The sequence below is a fragment of the Genypterus blacodes genome, unplaced genomic scaffold (assembly GCF_046128005.1).
Source record: "Genypterus blacodes isolate CSIRO-AG114 ecotype Tasmania unplaced genomic scaffold, CSIRO-AGI_Gbla_v1 ptg000104l_1, whole genome shotgun sequence".
NCBI lineage: Eukaryota > Metazoa > Chordata > Actinopteri > Ophidiiformes > Ophidiidae > Genypterus > Genypterus blacodes.
Window position 1 is genome coordinate 317,621 of NW_027466908.1, and position 22,219 is coordinate 339,839.

The window sequence follows — 22,219 nt, forward strand, 5'->3', positions numbered from 1 at the left end:
TTTATTTCATTAAACGCAACTTACAATGGCACAAACACCCCGACTGTGCTTCTGCTCAAGGGTCGATAAAAGTTTCAAGAAGCTTTTATTCCTCCTAAAAAGATTCAATATTGAGTTTTGTAAATGGTCGATACTTCCACTCTGTGCATTCCACCAGCTGAGTGCAGCCGCATAACTCTCTGGGAGTCCAACAACAGCAAACGCCTCGGGCACCACAGAGCTGCATTACTGGCTTCTTTCGCCGCTCGCCGTGGCAGTCGTCTTAATTATACAGTAAATATTGAACATGCTATTCGTGGAAGAGTCAAAATTCTGTGTTGGTGACAACGCTACGGTGAGAGGCGCCCCAATTAAAACCAGAGGAACGGCGGGCCGGAGAACAAGCGGAGGAGCTGAATGAGAAATGTGTTTATCTGAGTCAAATACTCATTAGTAGCGACCTTGGGATGTGCTAACAGTGATGTCACAGATCTGTGAAGTCGGGCTTGTATTCACATGCCCGGCAGCGATGAAACCAAACACCTCCCGCTCCTGCTGCCGCTCAGCTGGACTCACACTGTGGAGCGTGGAGACCAGGTGAGTTTGGTGCTCGATACCACGTTGGGCTTGGAATACTCAGTTCAACAAATATCGGAATATTTGCCTAATTGATCCAATGATAAGATGATACATGCTGTTAGCTGATTGGACAGGAACTTATGCAGTATCTGGGGCTTAGTTACACCAAATCCATGCTTCTAAATACCTCTCTGTCCAATGGCGGTCAAGACACTTTGTCCATAAAACCCTGAAATATACGATTAGGAATTCTGTACTGAAGTGACAGAGTATAAAAACAAGTTTATGAAAGCTGAGGGGAGAGGAAACTCCTACTAATGCCTCATAACTGGAACTGATACATTATTGTGGCTTGTCGGATTGGGCGACCAGTCAGAAGGAGAGCGAGGACACGCTGACAGTACATCAACACACATGTATAGGAGAGGTGCTCATTGATCTGAACCCAAACCAGCAGAACAGAGCAACAATACTTCACAATAATACTTCATAATCTTGCGACCTCAGCACTTCCTTGCATTCTCACCACTTGAATTAAAAACTGGATTTTATTTCATCTTTTCATGTCGACCGTAGAGAAAAAAAGGATTTTGAAACAAACCAAACCCTCTTCTGCTGATTTTTCAAAACACCGGGAAGCTTTTTAAAGTCATCCGCTGACCTTTGACTCTGGCTGACAGCCGTATTACAGCGTGACCCTCTCACAGATGGCTCTCCTCTCTCAGGTACCACTTCACTTTGTCCTCTATTGCCGTGCAGACGAGTGTGAGCGGCGTCTGAAAGTGAGAATCCGTCACTACTCGGGTTTGAAAATAATCAATTTAAGACCATTTTCCGCGACGTTCGCTCGGCAGCAAAATGACTCGTCGTCCTCGTCGTCTTCTCTTGACATATGGGAGTGTTTGCAAAGGTTCAGCCAGAGACGACGTTACTGGAGAGGAAGAGGAGGTAAACAAACATAAAAGGCCCACAGCAGGATTTGAAAGGAAAGGGGAGGAAACAGTGGAGGCAGAAGGAGCCACGTTAGAGGAAGAAGGAGGTGAAGCGAGGGACCCATGTGGAACGGAATCGAGAATAAACTTGAGTTACTCGTTCGCCCGGTGAACCCGAGAAAGTCTGGAAACTAAGGAGGATGTGAGGAAGTATCTTTGGAACCGCTAAGTTTAGATTTACTCGTTTGTATTCTGGTTCAACTACAGAAAAGAATGTTCCACCTCCATTTGTGCGGGGATGAAAACGAGCCCCATCCTCACTGCGACGCCTCGCATGGAATTATGGGAGTGACCGTCATTACACTCGTCTACCATTAGATGTCTGTCACAAGGGGTTAAAACACGTGAGGCTGAGGCCGCTCACGTTACACAGAGGAGCATCAGGTGGTTTCACTTTGCTCAGCTACGGCCCTGACGGCAACTTTGCCACAAAACGGAGGAAATCACCCTGTAAACTGTCTGGAATTTAATTTAAAAATAATGGAACGCGAGGAAAATTGGGTTGGAGGTCCTGCCACGTGTCAGGGAAAGCAGGTGAAAGCAAACGGGGGCAGTAAAAGTGTCCTGGAGGAGCGGCCTAATGCCTCCTCCAGCTGCTCCGGCTTATTGTTCCTCCGTGCCTATCAGGGAAAGTCATGAGGCCATTTTAACGGCGCCCAGGCTGGGGGCGAAACAGCGCACCTCGGCCCCTCGCACGCTCCATTAAACTGGGAGCTGGGCGGGGGGGGGGGGGGGGGGGGGGAATATGAGGTCTTGACAGTTCCTGGCTCGGAGCCCCGTCGCTGACACAATTACTAGCCCCTCGTCCCTCGTCCGTGCTCTGCTCCCTTGTTTAAAATGGCTGCCCGTGGCCACTGCTGCCGATGTAAACACCAGGCGAGGCGGGCGTCCAGCTTCCGAGGCCGCGCGGCAACAACAACAACATCCAACGCTCCGTCTCCCTCCCGCACGTCTCTCTCTCTCTCTCGTTTATTTATTTGCAGACGTGTATTTGTTGCGCTCAAAACGTGGCAGAATGAGGTTGGAGGGTTGCCGGGGCAATTTGAAGGATCTGTTCCTATTAGTTACCCTCCACTGCTCACTGACTGAGAAAACAACAAAAGTGTGAAATAATAAGGTTTGCTGCTGTTAACGCGTGAGCCCAAACATGTCTGGGCCGGACAAACGGAGATTAAATGAGCGCAATCACGCTCAGAGAAGAAAAAGCCTCATCTGGGCTTCATCCACAACATCTTCCTCCTCTCTCCTGTGTGCCTGTGTTCTTTGGCAACACACAGGCAGGAAGGGAAACTCACATTTCAGTTGCGTTGCCTGATCGAAAGAGTGAAAGCAAAGCGAGGCGATGAGTGATTTTACTGCCCGTTATTTTTCCACATTTCATTCATCTGCTCGGTGCAAACATGAGAGAAAAGCGATCCAATCTGTGGACGTTGAAGCGTGAATAAATGTCACGGCGAGCGGCGGTCCACGCTGCGACCCCTCAGGTTGTGTTTACGACGGAGCGACAGATGACGGCGGCGACCTGCAGCAGATTGGCATCAAAACATTTCGTTTTTCAGATGTGAATAGCGGAGGGACGCGACCGCTGCCGTCTGGAGGAGCGCGGAGAGGAGATGAGAGGAGAGGATGGATAATGCCTGGCTCAAAGACCCCGGAGCACTTTGACTGGCTGGGCTCCATCGCACATGCTTCGCTTCCAACTCCCCCACAAACAGACAGCAGGAGAACTCCAGCAACTTGTAAGCGAGGAGAGGACGAAGCTGCTGCGCTCCAACTTAAAACAAAACAACTCCTTAAACGTTTGTGGGTTATTGATGATGTCGTGTTGAATCACTGTCACAGCTGCAGGGAGTTTGATTCTATTACTTTTGGAATATTTGGACTTTTAGATAATAACTATCTTTCTATCTCTGATCTATATTTACCACAAAATTTGACCTCCAAGCCCCTAAATAGGAAAATCCAACAAATTATGCACCATTACAGTCAATTTGATTTCTGAATTCAAAGGGAGAATTGTGTTTTGTTATTTTCCCCAATTTCGCAGTGTAATAAAGAGAGAATTTGTGTTCAACCAGCAGGACAAAACCCAAAGGTCCCAAACTGCTGAGAGCTTCATTTCACTTCATTAAAGTTTTTCCCTCAGTGTGCACACAGGTGCTTCGACACGGAAGAGAAGATGTGGATAAGTGTGTGTTTTTTTTCTGCGCATTAGAGCACTGCAAAGGTTTCAAATTAGAGCTCTAAATCAAAACAGCGACGTAGGAATGTGTTTATGTTCCATTTCATCCATTTAAGTTACCGCCTGTAGTTTGAGTAATTAAGAAAAAAACGATAATTTTCACTGCTTAGCAACATAAATTAGAGCTCTGCCAAAGGGATAAAAACACAGAGCTATGCGGTTTTGATTAAATTGCTCGGTTGATCTCCATAGCGATCAAATCTGATACATAAAAGAAGAAACAAACAGGTTATGTGGTGCAGGAGCCCGAGGTCGTCTCTTGATGGGAGAATTATTCAGTCTGACCTGAAGGTGCAGATAAGAGAGAGATGGGCGGGGGGGGGGGGGGGGGGGGGGGGAAATAGATCTGGCGTCACCGGAGGGAAATATAAAAGGTTAATTCTGCCCAGCCTATTTCCCATCTCCCAGGCCCAGAATAGACCAGGGTGAATAAATGATTATCTACCTCGGAAGAAGGTTCTGATTGGCTTAATCCAGAGGCCGGGTCACGCCGCAACACGGAACAACGTCTGCTTTCACACCGCTAATGTGTTCTCTTCTAATTGGGCAGAGCGAGAGAGAGTGACAGAGCGCGCGAGAGAGAGAGAGAGAGAGGAGGCCAGCCTGCAGTCAGCTCTGGCAGAGGGGCCTCAATGACCCAGATCCAGGCGGGAGAGTGGGGACGATATTAGCAAAGCAATTAAGGGAGATGACAGCCGTCAGGCAGGTGGGACTGACGGGGACGCAGGCAGGCAGAGGGTTCACGCAGGCAGAGGGGAAGGCAGGCAGAGGGGCAGGCAGAGGGGCCGCCTGCCTCTCCCTCCTGTAATGGTTATTGATTTTTCACAAACAAAACAAGAGGCTCCTCTCAGCGCAGGAGAGGGTGGGCGGGTAAAGAGATTTTCGCTCCTCTACTCCTACAAAAACCCCAGAAAGTATCTTCTAAGGGAGGAAGAGGTGCGGAGGAGGTAAGGAAGGAAGGAAGGAGGGGACGAGGCGCTCAGGTCTCTGATGTGCCCACATGGCTGCAGGCCGCCACGTCAGAAACTTAATTCCCCACAGATGATGGAAGAGCCCAAGTCTCACCTCAGAAGTTTGTTGCCGAGTTGTGGCCGCGGGGATGAAATGATGATCCGAGCAGGATGAACGCCACGAGCTCAACTCTGTAAAGTGAAGCCAGGCGACGCAGTCTGGGTGTTAAAGATGATGAAGTATGTTGTATAGAAGTTTCACACTTTCTCCGGTAGATTCCTCATTACATCCTGGTAGGAATCCTTAAAGAAGAGCCCTCTGTGAAAACCATCAGGTCTCTGCAGCGCCTCCTCCTGCATCGAGTCCCATTGAGGTCTGATGAAGCTCAATAACATCAACACCTTAAATACACTAATACTAAACTAATACCAGACCCTGAACGATACCAGCATGTATGGATTCACGTCATGAAGGAGGGAAGGTGGGACCTGAGTCGCCATCGGGTGAGAGATGATCGAATGACAGATGTGCGCCAAAGCAAAACCCGAAGCAAACCAGATTAGGTGGAATCTCATAAGAGCGTATTACACCAAAATCAGCCCTCAGCCCAACATCTAAATCACATTTTACAGCAATTACAGCCGACCACTTAAGTCAGCGGGCCTGTGCGAGTGTGTGTTCGAGCTTCGAGGCGCTCCGGGCCTGCGATTCGCCGGCGTTAAGGTTCGACACGTTCCCTTTGATCCGATCACACCTGGTGAGATTGGCGAGAAGACACGGAAGATCAAAATCTGCAGCATGCGGCGTCACGACACGAAAGTGCAACTCTGGGATGGAGACAGAGTTAGAGAAGCTGCTCTACGTTCTCTTCTAAATATCGCAGAACGAGAAGCGAGCGGCTTGTTTACCGACGTCATTGAATGGAAAAAGCTGCTGAGAACATTCTTTAACCTCCGTCCTGACCTTACCAACACTCCCACGCATATAAATCCATAGATAAACCCCTGTGTAGTGCTGCAGTGTAGCGTCTGCGTGGAGAAGAGCATCATTACAGTCCGTACGGTGGCTGTTTCTCTTTCATCGACGCGTCTCGCCGCTGAAGGTCGTCGCAGGTGCAGCCGAGTGCTTCTTTTCAGCGGCTCTCCAATGCCAAGCGCACCTGCTCTTCTCCCGTCTGAAGCACACTTCAGAGGACATGACACACGTCTGGCCGGGCGGGCGGGCGGGCGGGCGGGCGGGCGCCACCTCCGCCGTGTTCATGCTGGCGCGCCGAAAACGATGCTCGCGTCTGTGTTTTTATACCGGCAAGAATTTCTGCCTCAATCTCAGTTTACTTCTTCGATGGAAAGAAGGGGTGAGCGGGGTGAGCGGGGTGAGCGGGGTGAGCGGGGCGAGCGGCGTGCCTGATGTGAGCCTTGATTATCTGAGCAGCGGCGGCGGCGGGGGTGGAGGAGGACGTTAATTCTCCAAGTCAACAGGTTTGTCTGCACTGATCTGTGAGCGTTCTGGACCTTTGTGTGTCTGTGGGACTCACACATACGGTGCAGGAATGTTCTCTCACACATGTGGAGCGCCTATAGAATGTGTCCGACATCTGCGCCGCACATGTGTCCGTCCATAAAACTGCTCCAGGATCCTTTTATCTGCTACCTGAACTATGAACTTCAGAGCAGATGAAGAAGGGGCGATTACAGAGCTTCACACTTCCCTCAACGCAGAATAACAAATCTATATTGTCAAAGCAGCCTGCGTGGACGTGCAGCTGTAAACGACCCGAGCGTCCGTGTGTCTATTAGCTGCTGGAGGCTGGAGACCTGAGCAGCTCGGTCACGCCGGTGTGCCGCCGTGGAAAAGGCCATCAAGCATCAGAACGCCTCCCCGCACACGCAGGACGGAGGCGTGCGCGTGATGAGCGAGCACGCTGCAGACGGCCATTAAGGCTCGAGTCAACATTCAGATATCCAAATAAAACTTTGGCAAACGATACTCGCAATTACTTCCCGAGTACATTTTCACACGGAGCGGTTGACCACAGACGATAAGACGGAACATCTGAATTCTTTGATAAGAGCCTCTGTTGGGAAATTAATTTCAGCGGTGAACATTTGGTCATTAGAGAGCTGCGATGTAATTAAGGTTAAAAAGGAGTTTTCACACGCGCCATGGAAATTGCTTCCCTTTCAAATGTATCTTTGTCAATCTGACAGGAGCAGCGGCGGCGGAGGATGGCGGATGGCCCGGCTATTCACAGCGCCGAGGCCGGACAGTGAGCCGCTCTGCAGAGGAGCCGCTCGGTCCGGGAGGCAGAGGCGAACAATCGCGCCGCTGCCTACCAAACAGCTTCAGTCAGCTGAAAAATGAAAACGTTCGATCAGAGTCAGCGGCGGAGCAGAAGGAAGGAGAAGCAATGAGCTCCAGGTTTATCTGCTCCGATCCAATCCAATAGAATGTTCACTCCCATGATTCATCGGGACTGGGATTAAGGAAATGTGAAAGTAAGGAATTAACCCCTTGGTTACCAGGTTGAGTGCTAACATAAAAATCATTGTGAACAGAAAAATATAGACACTGGACAATCAAGGGGACTTCCAGGTTCCATGGAGTTAAAGGCCAGAAACCAGACTGTGTGATTGGAGGGGACAGAAAGGGGGGGGTAGCTACATTCTTACCCTGGAATGTGTGGTGTTGCGTAATCAGAGGATGAGGTGAGTCTGCCAGCTCAGGAGACACACACATGCTGTCTCGCTCTGGGGACACGTGGGAGGAAATTGATTTAGCACAGATTCTGTTGAGAACGCGTTGATTCATGACGATTTCACGTTTTGTTGTTTACATGACATTTGCAAAGGAACATGGATTCACTGGCCGTGTCAGAGAAGAATTAAATGTACAGACAGCAGATGTTAAATCTGGGTGACGAGAACCAAAAGCACACAAACGTCTTTCTGCAGTTTGACAGAGAGCGTCGGTAGAGCATCGGAGGAACAGAGCGGCAATAGGAGCCGCTGAAATAAAACAGTATAATTTCGTGTAAAGACGATATCGCCTATAACTCCACTCCTGAAGTAGCGAGCACTTCACGCACGAGCTCACACTGAGTGCAGTTCAAGGAACATTACGTGAAACAACAACGTCTTATGTGCCGCCATAACCATCGTACGATATCCTGGATTTATGGCCGGACGCTAATGAGCCACGTGCGGGATGGAGACGTGGCTGGTTGCATCACGCCGCCATGTAGTCACGCCGCAGAGAGCAGAGGAAAGGAAGAAGCAATGTGGCTTCAGTCGCACCTGAGACACAGCCGAGCTTCAGGTGAGAGATCACCTTAAATAAGACATGACACACTGACACACACACACACACACACACACGCTGTGCTAGGAAATAGCAAAAGCTTGCAGCTCTGCTCGATGTCGCAGGTCTGCGAGACGTCGTCAACCAAAGGGGAAATGAAGGTTGGGAGGCAGAAGGATCAGAGACAGCATGGAGGGATGGAGATGTTGATGAATGTACCGTTCTTCATAAATCTATTTTATTCAGATCTTTTTGCATGTATTGAAGTTATATCTTGCTTCTTATATCCGAGCGCCCATTTAACTGATTGGCCTTGAACGTCTCATCTGCTGCTTGAAAGGCTCATTGTTGATCTGACTGGATCTCTTTAGAAAGCAGAAATGGAGTCTGCACCCTGGTGGATCAGGTCCGTTCATATCTGAGGTCCTGGGTCTGAATGCACCCTCATAAATAAAAAGCTGAACAAACCACAGGGGGCGCTGCGTTCTTATTTCAGGTGGATTCCTGCCGAGCCCTGCCTTCAAATGAAATGGAATGTTTAAAGGCCAAGGCTTTGTCTCAGAGGTTTTCTGGTTGAAAGCGGTTGAAATAAAAGCGAGTGAATCAAACTTTCCTCCCCTCTCGTGGCGTCTGGAGGTCACGTGATGGCGTTTTCACACTCGTTATAAATACACTGAGTTGCTGGGAGCCGATAATGAAGCTGCTACTACAGCCATGCCCTTCTCCGTTTACAAGCTGCTACTTTGAAAATGACAGAAAAAGAGCTCATTAATCTGCTCAAACTCAAATACGAGTGCCGGCTAAAAATAATAATGCTATATAAAAGAGTGTTTCAGCATGAAGGGAACACGTTTTCACTCATGTTGCTGGAGCTGTGATTGACTTTTCAACCATGCTGAACGCTAGATGTGCGTGTGTGTGTGTGTGTGTGTGTGTGTGTGTGTGTGTGTGTGTGTGTGTGTGTGTGTGTGTGTGTGGTAAAACTTAAATATGCAGAAAAACACATTGATCTACTGCTACTCTTCCTGCTCACACTGAGTGAAAACAGACAATTTAAAGGTAGCGCACACGTGCTTGTACACGCTCAGGGCTTTCTTACATACGTGCAGTTAAATGAAGACACCAGCAGGGTCCATTCACAGACATCGGCCTGGATAGCAGACCATGAATCCCCCCCTGCTGGGTCTATATGTGTGTGTGAGCCCTGTGGGAGTGTACGCTCCTTTAACCACGGCCCGACCCCCCGCAGTGCCCGACGACTTAATCACTCCGGGGGTGTGTGGGAGACAATGCCTCACCGCTTACGTGACAGGAATTTAAGAGCGGCCACGTCTGTGTGTGTGTGTGTGTGTGTGACGGCACGTGTCGTGTGTTTATGCACATGTATACGTTCCGCCTCTGTTCCGGTCTGGTGGCGGCATGTGAAGCGGATCCCGTCCGTCCCGGGAAGAGGAGCGGCCGTGCTGCCGGGGGTCTCGTGGCGAGTGACCTTGCCTCCTCCTCGCTCCCTCCCTCCCCTCCTCCCTCACACACTCCATTGCTCTCTGCAGCTACTACGACATCAGACGTTCACCTCATGGCAGCCGGGTCAGAGGTGGCGTCATTAGCGGCGTTACCGCTCTGCTTAGCACATAACTTCACCCCCCCCCCATGGTTTTCTGTCTTTACAGCTAAATTCTTCACTGAGCTGCATCCACTTAAACGTCCTTCTCAAGGGTGCAGCAGCACTTTTCTCCCTTTGTCAGCAGACGCAGACACCTTTTTGTCTTAATGGTTGTAGGTAGAGGCCCCGCTGACTCAGAGGGAAGGTTTCTGACATTACTTAAGGCCACTGCTGCTGTATTTAATGATGCTGGAGAATGTGGCAGTAAGAGATGACACGTGGAAAAGTGATGAGCCATGGCTGCGGCTTCAAACCGAGCCAGCATCAAAACGCCTCCGTGGCCTCCCAGCAGAGCCGGACGGGGCCGCTGCACAATTAGTCCGATCCGAATGGAAACTGCTGTTTGGCCGCTCGCCTTTACCGAAGAACCAGACGCTGCCGTTTGTTAAATATATAAAATTATAGTTGTGGTATTGTGCCAGTGGAGTAATTACATGTTTGGTCGATGCGTCGCGCGGTGAAACCACAAAAACATGCAGATGTGCAAGGCGGTGAAGTTGGTCCGACGTTAGAAACTTGTCCGATCCTTTCAATCACGTCTCCCCGCTGACAAGGAACAAGCAGGCCGAGCTGTTCCAGTCAGGTTTGTTGTTTGTTCTGCCCGATATCACACAAAAAAAAATAAAGAGCTTCACAGGCCCACAACAACAAACCCGACAGAGCCCAGCTGCCAAAGAGCAGAAACACTCGCCAAAAGAACCTTACAGATAAGGCACAAAGGGGCCGGAGCCTTTGGGAGAAACTTCCTCTGCTCCTGCAGCCAGGTGGGGACAGGAACAGACGAGGGAGCGGGAGAGGGAGAGGTGACGACAGAGAAGAGATGGAATCAAACAAACCAGCAGCAGCACCTGTTGTATAATAACAAGCTGTTGGCTGCAAAAATCACAGCAAAAAAACATCAGAACTTCGTCTCCAAGGTGTCAAAGAAAGGAGAAAGGAGTACGTGAGAGCTGTGGGATAATAAAGTTACTGAGGCTCAATAAGTCAGGTTTTATACTTTATTAACCCCGGGAATGAAGTTTGTTCTGTCATGCATGTAAGCGACCTTCTACACCAAAACGGTTGCAAAACAGTAACGCAAGCTAACCAGGATTGACTAACTTCACGTTGGCGGCTCGTGATACGGCAAAAACTCCATTTTGCCTGCATGCGGCGATCCAGAGCGCCCGACATCGTTCCGGCGCTCCGACTGTAAATCTGAGCGCAACAATAACTCGGGGTTTGTTCTCCAGATTTATGCCGAGCACAAAGTCGAGGTTACGTCTCTTTAATACGGCGAAGCTGAAACTACTCGCACTCCTACAACAAGGTGACCACTTGATTTTATTAGCGCTCCCCGAGTGAGATACTGCACCAGGCGCCGGATAAGTCAACGCCGCCGCCACCGCCGCCGACGGGGCAAGTCTGGCTTTCTGTCTTATTAGCTGCTGTAAAGTCGCCCTGCAGTCCTTTATGCACCGCCGACCCGAACCTCCTGCTGCTCCCGCTCCTCCTCCCTCTAAACTGCCTCTATCTGAGCGTCCCCGCACGGCGCCAGGAGAGCCGTTTTCCCGGTGGTGGACGCTGCTCATCCATCATCACGGCAGCCTGGCCTTGAGAGCGATTCAGTCAGACAGCTCCGGCTCACCGTCTGAGGGCCCAAACGTAAACAGCACACCGCCGGGCAAACAACGGTGATGATGACCATTACTTTCCCGGCTGTGCGACACCCTGACTGAAGCCCGCTTTCCCAGGGTTGCGGCATAAATTCCGCCGGCAGCTTTCGGGAAGCTGCTGCTGCCGCATCAGTATTTGTCTGCTAATCTCTCCGACACATCACGACGCTCCCAAAGTCGTTAAGAATGCTGCACAATTCACAGTGTGATGAGTGATGGGCAACACACACACACACGATCAGTCACCAGGATAAATCCCTGGAGTCTCAACATTACGTCAGTCGACACGGAGAGTGATGAAGAAGCTTCCCAGCGTCTTCGCCCTCAACGGCTGTCCAGATATGAAACATCTTACTACTGTAATTGGAGAGCAGTGTGTGTGTGTGTGTGTGTGTGTGTGTGTGTGTGTGTGTGTGTTTCCATTCCTCCAAACATGGCATGAGCCGGAGAAAGTCGTCCTTCCCCCAACTATTCAGAGTATTCCCATACACATCCGTTACATTGGAAAACTACTTTATTTTACGAGTGAGACGGAAGAAAGACGTGCAACTAATCAGCAGTGTGCCGACATTTTGCACCGACAGGAAACAGGAAGCAGCTCAGTCAAGTTGTGGTGAAGCAAGCGACGGTCTCATGCTAGCATCGCCTCGCTGCTCAAACCAGCAGAATGGAACAGTTTGGGCGACATGTTTCTGTTTTCCTGCTTTGACATGAACATGTGCACTAAAGCTTTAGGGCTCATTTCACTCTAAACATCTGCAGAGGTTCACACACACACACACACACACTTGGCTCTGCGGCAAACAAACACCGCAACCGCCGAGAACCAAGCAAACCGCCGTCTAAGTTTATTTGGAACAACAAGCCCGCTAATGGAAACAGCCCCAGTGTGTGTGTGTGTTTGTGTCTGTCTGCGTGTCTGTGTGTGTGTGTATGAAGATGGATGGTGGCGTCTATCGGCTCGTGGTTAGCGGCGCTTTCCAATACAAATTTCAATTAAAGGAGCTGCAAATTTGGAGACATTACATGTTTGTCATCCAGACAGAAGAGAGGAGAGTCAACATGCGGAGCTGCGACTCGCCCGCAATCCATCGTCATAGAAACAACACTTCATTGACAAAACGTTAATTCGAACGCAGGCTGGGATCAGAGACACAATATCACAGCAGAGTTCAGAACAAAGCGGATTAGAGACGTTCGCTCTGAATTACAAACTAAATTTATTTATGGAGGGATCAGCTGCTGCATCGTTGTTGACAGGAGAGATTAGCGGCCGCGTATCGACGACCGCCGGGGATTAATGGCTGAGGTGGGGAACGCGACCGGAGCAGGAACACGTAACTCAACAGGGCCCCAAAGCTAACGTGGAGCTCAGGCGGCAGAAAGAGGAGAGGAAAAGGGAGGAGGAGGAGAAAGAGAAAGAAAGAGCAGCGGTGAGCAGAGTCGAAACGCTGCTGGTGGAGGTCACAGACCTCCGAGACGACTGAATGATTCCGACCCCGCGGCAGCAGGATCAGCAGAGAGGACGAGACGGAACTCTGAACTGTTTGAAAAGGGGGAGACGTCCACTTTGTACCGTTCTGGTTGGCTGGAAACACGGAGAGATTTGAGGATGTGAGGGTTATTTAGTCCACAGGAGCTGCGGGATGGAGGGAGGGGAGCTGCTCCGTGTTTGGGTTTGTTGAATGAGGAGAGCAAAACTAAATTCGCCAACATTGTTTATCAGAAACACAAACGTCGTTTCACAGCTGAGCTCTGAGCTTCACACCTGCGACACTCGCATCAATCAGGCCTCGCTCAGCTCACGAAAACACGGCGGGTGACTCAGCACCTGGAGCCCCGCCCCCTCCTCCCCCCTGCTAGGAGGTTTAGATCCCAGTACAGAGCACATACAACCGGAGACCCACTGACCTCACACACACACAGAGAGGGAGAGAAGCCCAACCCCCATGTGAGCCTGTGGCGCCCGATCCTCGTCACCTCGCTCACGGATCAAAGGCGGAGCGTCGCTCTCATCAGCCCTCCGCAGCGACTAACCCCATTAATTCTGTTCTATTTCATCAGGCCACCGGGGGGGTTGAGGGGGGGCGGGAGGGGGGGGGCACATTCCTGGAGTAACACAATCTCCTAATGACCTCAGATTAGAGTCTAACCCTGTAATTGCTACGGCGACCGACTCCGCTCGGCTTTCGCTCGCCGACGGTATGGGAAAAAGGGGGAAGAAACAAAGACGGACACGGGTCATTTTGCTGGACGCGGTGGTGAAGTCGAGCAGAATTAACGACGCCATATATCAAACTATTCACCCCCTCCTCCCCCTCCTCCCCCTTCCACCAAGCCAGCCAGCAGCCGCACGCTAAACGCTAAACTCCATCCAACGCATGAAGTGCTGGAAAATTGGAATTTTATCAGCAGAAACCCGCTCCACTATTTATCTTACTTCTAATAAACACACTCTAAACGTCAGTAAATTTACTCAAAGCCGTCCAACGAGGCAGAGGATCACCTGCTTGTATTTCACGGCTCTGTGTGAGGCGTGTGTGTGAGGTGTGTGTGTGTGTGTGTGCGCGCGTGTGTGTGCGCAGCATAATAAAGCGTTCATTGGGACGGGAGATAATGAGCTTTTCATATCTTACCGTACCTTTGGTCTCTGGTGGACGAGGATGCTCATCACAGACAAATGAGATCTTGTGAGTATTGCCGTCTACACCTGCGAAAAAAAAAAACAACAGCAGCGCCGGTGAGAAAACGCCAGGCTTTCAAAGCAAACAAGTCACAGCAAGAACACCAAAGAAATCACATCAGCTGGCTCCAACTTTTTCCCCGTATGTGCCGTCTGTTAAAGCCCTTCAATCAAACAGGGTAAAAGAGAATCCATCGCATTGAGGAGGAATCACCGTCCGGAGATTTATTAGTGTAATCTTCGGGCGCCGGGGCTGACGGATGACTCGGAGGAGAGATTGGCCGCGATGCAGAACCTATCAATAACGCTGCAACTGTCCTGGGAGGAGATTAGAGGTCAGCGGCGGGTGATTTGGCGGCGTGAAAGGTCAGAGCGGAGGCGCGGCCGGAGCGGGGATGGAGCTCGGAGGGATCGGAGGGGGCGAAACGCAGAAGCCCCGACTGAGGGAGCGAAGGAGGCGGCGAGGAAGGTTTCATGCAAAAACAACAACAAACTGTGATTTATCTGCGGCGAGTTTGAATGGGAGACGGCGCTTCACAGGCCGCCATTGTCAGGCGCAACAATGCGGGCGGTGTTCAGCGGCGGTCTGACCCCTCGCCGGTGGCAGCCTTTGGAAGTCACCGCGTTACACTGAGCCGGCGTGTGTGAGACGCCACAACAGAGCGGCTGCTTCTTGAGACTTAGCGAGGACCAGATCGCTGAATTCATTACAAGGTAGGGATGGTTCGGACAACAAGAGACAGGAAATCTATTTGACGAAACGGTCGAGCCTGGAGTGAAAAGTCTAGAGTTCAAAATACTTTGGCAGATGTAAACGTCCACGTGGAATGTTTTAAATCGGCCAAACTGGAGACGAGCTGGTTTCCACTGCAGCTCCGATAAGAATATTGGATTTTGCTTGGATCCCCTTAAGAAAACGGAGCAGGACTTCCTGTCCCGTCATTCTGCGATCAAAGAGACAGAGAAAATCCATCATGGCTGAGGAACAAACGCTGGTTATTCCGCCCACAGCGGCCGCCGTGGACCAGAATGCAACGCTGTCGGAGCCATGCTGAGCTCTGGATGAGTGCGGCTCTGCTCTACTGCGACTTCCTGCCTTCCCCGTCTCCACCTGCACTTAGGAACCCACTGCTCAGTCTCCCTGTCACGTGTGTGTGTGTGTGTGTGTGTGTGTGTGTTTGTGTGTGTGTTTTAAGATGGTTCTCTGTGGGCCGTCAGGAGTCATTCTGTGAAATGCAGCCTCACTCCCTCTCGCTTCAGTAGATGAAGATGAGGCTTTAGGGGGGGAAAACGTGGCAACAATAAAAACATCACACACCAAAAGAACGTCCCCGAACGCATCACACATCAGGATTTGATGACACGCGGCCGCCTCAGACGATCCAACAGTGTGATCCGTCTTCATTCTGAACTCGTCTGTGTCAAACGAAGACTTTAGAGGCTAAATACGCAGAAAGAGAGATGCAGGTTCTTCCAGCTGCCGCCTGGGGGCCGAGGCCACCAGGTTCTGTAACAGCCGACTCCCTCCTGTTCCAAGTACTTCCAAGCATTGGTTCATGAGAACAAATGAGCGTTTGACGTATTCTTGAGTAGACAAAGTACACTTAAGCTACAAGTCTGTAGAAGTAAGAAACATTGTGTAAGTTGGCACCAAAGAAGAAAAAGCCCCATCAGGAAGCCATTAGAGCACTAAACACTGAAATCAGCACTGAGAATGTAAATACAGATCAGTGATCAATGTTTACTGCTTTACACCTTTTGTATTAATACTTTGAACATATGTGGTTAATGTGAAGCCTCCAGGGAAGCAACACTGACATGTTGGAAACGGAAAATTGGCTACGATCCCGTAGTCATGACGGACGCCTCCCGGCTAGCCTCCCGCCTTTACAGGGCCAAAACAAACGTACCCGGCGGCCGCGTGTCCTCAGGTTGAACGCTGGTTTAACTCCGCTGCACAGAAACAGCTTAGCATGCTGGAAAGTGCAGTGCCCTCCTGTCATTCATCACCCATCCAACACTTTTGGCGAGCCAACGTGCGAGTGAAGGTCCGGCACTGGCGCCATTACGCCGTCTTTGCCGCTTTTAGCGTTTCTCGTTATGATAAAGTGCCAACGACAGATTAAAAAAGCGTGTGAGAAAAGATGGATTATCTGCTCTCCTTCAAAATAATGAGAAAAAGAGGAAGCAGAACAGAATCGGATTTCTGCAGCCCTGCATTTTCAAAGCGCTTAAAAAAATATTACTGAACGTTCATTCGTCATGTTTTGCTGACTCCACTCCCAACTGACGCGCATCACTTTAGATTTAATAGCCTGTAGAACACGATTCTGACTGGATTTACCTTGAAGATGAAATAGGGCCGGCGTGTTTCTTTATTTCCCACAAAACAGTCCGATTTCCATTGTGATGATTGTGCAAGGATGGAAATAGCTACCTCGCCAAATCTCACTCGGGGGGATGATAAAAGACGGTCGCTCGCTGGTGGAAAACCAATTTTTCCACCATCAGTTTATGGAGCTAAAGAGGGTCTGCTGCTGCACGGAGATAAAGTCTAAAAGAGAAAAAAAAAAACTCCCGTGACATACGGTTGTTTATGTGACAACACCAACAGGACGCCAAGTGCAATAGCATTAAAAGTTAATATCATTAACAGTTAAAAGTTTATAAGTGAGCATATGTCACGGAAAAGCCTCATTTATTTATGTGAAGGCAGAAACCACGAGCTGGGAGAGGAATTTCAAAATAAAAGCATCAATTACAGGCGTTTTTTAACTAGAAATGAGAGCGAATCCCAGGGGCAAAGTGTTTACTTTACCATGAAATTAGTGACGTTTTGTTTGGAGGCATTTCCATTCCTGCACACAAAGCCAGATCATTAAACACCTCGCTGACTGCTCCCTATAGATTCACATTTAGTCTCCCTTTGCTCTAATTAACGAGTCTGCATTTCCATGACGCTCAAACACGCCGTTTGTGTCAGAAAGTCGCTGGCGGGTGACATTTGGAATGAGAAAAACGCTGCAGTAATGGATAAATTGCAGAGATAAATCCTGAAGGATAATTGATAGATAATGCCTCAAACAGAAAAGATTAATCTGCGTGCGGATAAAAGCTGGGACGTGGAACTTTGTGAAATGTTTGGAGTTGCAAGTTAAAAAGGTCGACGGGGTGAAACTGCTGATTTTGCTTCCGTGTGTGTGTGTGCTAAAAGGTTGACAATTTACATAGATTTCAATGTCCTTGTTCACATTTAGGGGCCTAATTTGAATTCCTTGCACTTCACAGTGAAAGAAAAACAACACATTTCTAATCTGCCTTTGCCAACGCCGCCATGCGCTCTGGGTGAAAACATTGTTGTACACCTTCTCTTGAGAATCGATGAATCCCGTCTATTACGTACTCCTTCAATAACAGCAAGTACAAAGACATCCACGTACCGTTGTAAGTAAGTAAATTGGCGTATGTTGCACGGTGACATCATCGTGTTAGGGTTAGGTTTGTCCTCTTTGATTCACTTTGAAGGCATCAACCTCGAACTTCAAGTGCTGGCTGTTCAGCACAATCGACTCTGATGTTACACAGTGAAAACCCACAGGGGGGTCAGAAAAGCCTGAGCCCTGCCAATTACTGTAAACTTGTCATAACGAGTCCTGGTAATAAATCACCTTTGTAGTTATCAATTGATTGCAGCGGCTATCTCACTGCGAGAAAGACTTGGAGGCATAATACATCAATTTTAATGGCACTTCTTAATCAGAAAGCTCAGCAATCAGCAGAGACCAATTAGGGCCTGAGAGATAGAGACCCATCGTTAATAATCAAACTTGGCTGGCATCGGCGGCGGCTCCATTCTAAGCAGGCTGCTGGAGTGCTTTTCAAGTGGACTATTCATTTCACCGCCAATGGATCGGCTCTAAATGCAAGCGAGCAACTTCAAAAAGGAAAACACGGTGCGGCGCCGTGAGGCCCAGACCCACCGTCAGGACTCTGTTGACCAGCAGAACGCTGCAGTCTGGAGATAATGCATTCATAAAAATAAAACTACTGCTTCATTTTCCCGAACAGCACCGGGTTCACGGCAGGAGAGGAGCAGGGCGGCCCGTCTGGATGAGGCAGAGAGAGGAGAACGTCTCTGGAGCTATAAAGTGACAGGCAGGCTCACAGTCGCCGGGGCAACGACAAAGTACTGTATATCTTTACAACGCCACCTTCAGCGCGTCGCTATTAACATTATGGCCGCTTTTATTACTGACAAATTTCCGGATGCCTTTGAATACGACAAACACCCGAAAGTGCAACGAATAAAAAGCACACACACACACACACACACACACACACACACACACACACACACACACACACCTTTGTGAGTCATTCTTTGTGACTTTCAGGACCAGCTGAAGCTCGTAAAGCTGAAGTCTAACAAGCAGCACCGTTGATCCTCTGGAGCTTTTACGTTTTGCTAATTTAAAAAGGACATAAAACTCAATATGGATCACATGAGATTCTATAGAATTAATGAGATTAATTTTTTTTAACAATTTTACAATTTCTTTTGATATATAAATATTAAATTTAACTATTTTTTTATTTTTATTTAGGAAATCCAGATCTGTTGAAGCTGGATAAGTAAAACAAAAAATATATATATAGATAAAATAAAAATGTAAATAAAAGTATTATGGTACAATATTAATAAATTGTAATAAACAAAGGTTTGGTTCTCCAGAAATGTTTTTGAGATGCAATTAAAATAAAAAAAATTGAAATATAATAACTCGACTTTATATTCCACAAACGTGCGGGGATGAGCAATTTCTCCTCATCTGCAGATTCTGATTGGTGACAAATGGACCTCAGCACAAACGCATGCGACGCTGCATTTCCACCCCAGTCTGCAAATAATAACTGCCCGTGTTCATTTACTATTTGTTGCCAGATGTTGCTCAGTAATTACTAAGCACAATTAATGGCCCTAGTCGTTGAGCTCCGGCTATTTATACAAGGAAAATCTACTGCCAGCTTGAATTAATCAAAGTGGAGTGCATGCATCCCCGCATTAGGTGGCTGGGACGGGGCCAATCTTTCATAAGCCCCTCCAACGCTCAGCATGCAGGCTAATGCAAACAGGTTGTAAATGGGAAGCGGCTACAGATGCACGTCACACCTCCTGTAAACACATGATTTATGGATCCTCTTAACTCAAAAGCGACCTTTCAACTTTCACTCTCAGAGGATGCAAATGAGACGCTGATGCTGCGAGCGGCCGTGATGTGCACGTCCATTAACTGGGAGCCATTTACACCTTCATCCCTCACTGGAGATGAAGGACTCCGGGGTTTTTTAACAGTTGCGGAATAAGCAAATCGGGGGGAAGAGAAATCACAAAAGCGGCGGGCAAACAAACTCTTGCTTCTGAAGGCTGGTGGCTTCCAGTTATCCTTCGTCTCCTCTAATGGCCGTGTAATCATTTCAAAAGATGCTAATGAAAGTCTGCTCCATGTGAAATACTTTGATAAGAGGAAATATGCTTTGTTTTCCTGACAGAACAGAGACAAAACAGTCTGAGCGGCAATTACTGCAGCACATAAAACTACAACCCACTTTAGAAATGACAGCAGCGCAATGAAACGGATTCATGTCAGTCCTCTGGGTTTTAAACGGAGCGAGATGCATTCTGCCGACCCCCGCGCACGCTGACATTTGTCCGACGCGCTGGTTTGTTTCCAGCAGTCGAGGCCAGTCGGCGACTTTGACATTACGCCTCCCAGCGCTTCCACCGGGCTTTTGTTTAAGTCTCAGTCCTCCTCCAGGCAGATTCAATTATTCAATCTCCAATAAATGATTACATAATACAGCCCGTGTCCTTCCAAGGCCTGACGCACTCTCTAATAATGTCTGGGTGCGTCCTGCAATTTTAAAAGCCCAGACGAACCCAGAATAGGTTGTACATTTCTCCACAGAAGCTGTTTATTCCAAAGTAGAGATAAGATAGTAAAACACACCTTATTAAAATGATTAAGGTCTATAAAAGAGATACCAGGGGAGCCATGGCTGTCAAATAGTCACAGAGCAGAAATACTGCAGCAGCTCGGCCTAATGAGATCCTGCATAAACAACCCAACGTGGCAGGAGCGGCCGTGCTGCTGGCGAGCGGGGATCCTTTCCTCCACGTCCACCTCCTTCCTCCTTTCTCCCCCCCCGTCTGCTGGTGGTGTGTGTATGTGGTGTGTGTGTGTGGTGGTGGGAAGTTTTGCGGTGTCGCCATGTGGGGCTAACAGGCTTAAGCTGCCCCCCGTGGAGCCACTCAGCACACAGCAGGCTGGCCCGCTGCAGGGGCCTCGCTGTGGAGCCTCACCAACCCCTTCGCCCTCGCCCAGGCCAAAGCCACGCAAGCCCCCCCCAACCCTCCCACCGCCCCAACATGTCCAGATGAATTTAAGCGGTTTGTGCTGGTATTAAAAATATGGTAATGGCTTCAATTTTTACGCCCTTCAGATAAGCAAGCTGGGGGTTACTCCCCCACGCCACCGGGTCGCGGCAGCTGTGGGCGGATGTGTGATTGGCTCCTTATCTGGTCTGTGTGGCTCCTGGCCTGAGCCTCAGCCGCTCCAGGCACAATCAATCCCAGCATACAGTGCGGCCTCAACCTGGCATCCTGTGAGTACAGCTGATGAGGATAGAGGAAATGAATGCCGCAATAAGATCAGGACATAAGTAAATGGACGGCTACAGCGCGTCTGCGTTCCTATAAACGGCTCCAGACAACACTGAGGAACTTAACTAAGGCTGTTAGCCCTGCAGGGTGTGGACTTTAAGAGGAGGAGGTGTGTTATATTATTATTTTCCATTATTTTTTATGATAACAAAGCATGAGTGTGTGCTGCGTCTCGTCAGAGCAGAAGAAGTTCAGCTGCAGGCTTTTATCAAAGCTAAAAATATTCTGTTTTATTGCTTGTGGGGACTAATTTACTCTCTAATGTTTCCCTGTTAGTAATGCATCATGTTTGCATCAACAGTATTAAACTCTCATTTTCTAGCTGCCTGTTTGTTAAATCCAAACCTCCTTTAAATGTTATATCGTTAAATCTTAATATTTTGTATATCGACATTTGGCTACAGAGACAAACTGAGCCCTGAGAGCCTCGTTTTGATTGGTTCTTTACATGTAAGACGCGTGAAGGCCGAAGCCCAACACCCAAGAAGGTAGAATCCGAAGAAAGCGTACAAATATTGACATTTCCTGTTTTTAAAGGTTATTGATTAGGGCTGAATTTACAACTATGCTCCTACAAAAGCCAGAAAGGAGGAGGATGAAGTACGAAGAAGGACATTTCCATCAATCAATCACGTCCTTGGAGCCTTCACCTAAGTGGGGGACAAAATACGGCTTTCAGGAAGGCGTTCTTAAAGAGACGGGAGTCCAAACCATCAGCTTGTTTTCACTCACTTGCATCCCTGGCGTTGCTGCTGCAGAGTGCGCGAGTGAAAGTGGATCAATGTGTTTTTAGTAAAGTGAAGCATCACAAAGGTTTGAAAACAGACCACAACATTAAAACACGACTATGGAAATCTAATAACATGTCCCCTTTAAGACAGCGGGAAGGATCCCATTTACAAACGGACTTCTCAGTGGAGGAATCTCGCCGTATCGATTCCTCCGGCTGCGAGGGTTTCAGCGCTCGGTGCTTTTTGGGAGCGTTTTGGTCATTGAACAGAGAAACTGCAGGCTTTTTAGAAACCTGATAGCAGCATCAGGAGCCCTTCAGTGACGATGCTGGAGAGGGCAGCTGGAGAGACGAAGCTTCATACTTCACTGAGCTCTAAAGAGCTTGGAAGCACTGCGTTTTGCTCGTGGCCTTTTGGCCCTCGTACATTAGCAGGAATATTCCTCTTTGTAATGGTCTGAATATTCAGCAGCGTAATAATAAAAGATATCACTGAACACTGAATAAGCAGAAGAGCAGCCGAGTGAACGACAGAACATTCAAACCAAAGCAAAGATGGAAAAAACTACACATTTTCAGAACCATGAATAAATCTGGGTTATTATTGCAAAATGGCATCAAAATTCCTCCATGGATTTCAGGGGAAATTGTTTTTCTGCACCGCAGAGAACGAACCACAGCACTTCTGCATCTGTCCACACCCCACTAATGTTTCTGTGTTCATTAA

The 22,219-nt window shown here is 48.7% G+C and overlaps 1 protein-coding gene across 1 annotated transcript in view; it reads right to left on the reverse strand.

Moving 5' to 3' along the window:
• Window positions 1-22,219, reverse strand: part of klhl29 (kelch like family member 29) — a 194,019-nt gene that overhangs the window by 166,894 nt on the left and 4,906 nt on the right. Inside the window, exon 2 of the mRNA XM_076160178.1 lies at window positions 14,000-14,068. The gene's annotated coding sequence lies outside the window, so the exon portion shown is untranslated. The remainder of the gene's footprint in view (window positions 1-13,999; window positions 14,069-22,219) is intronic.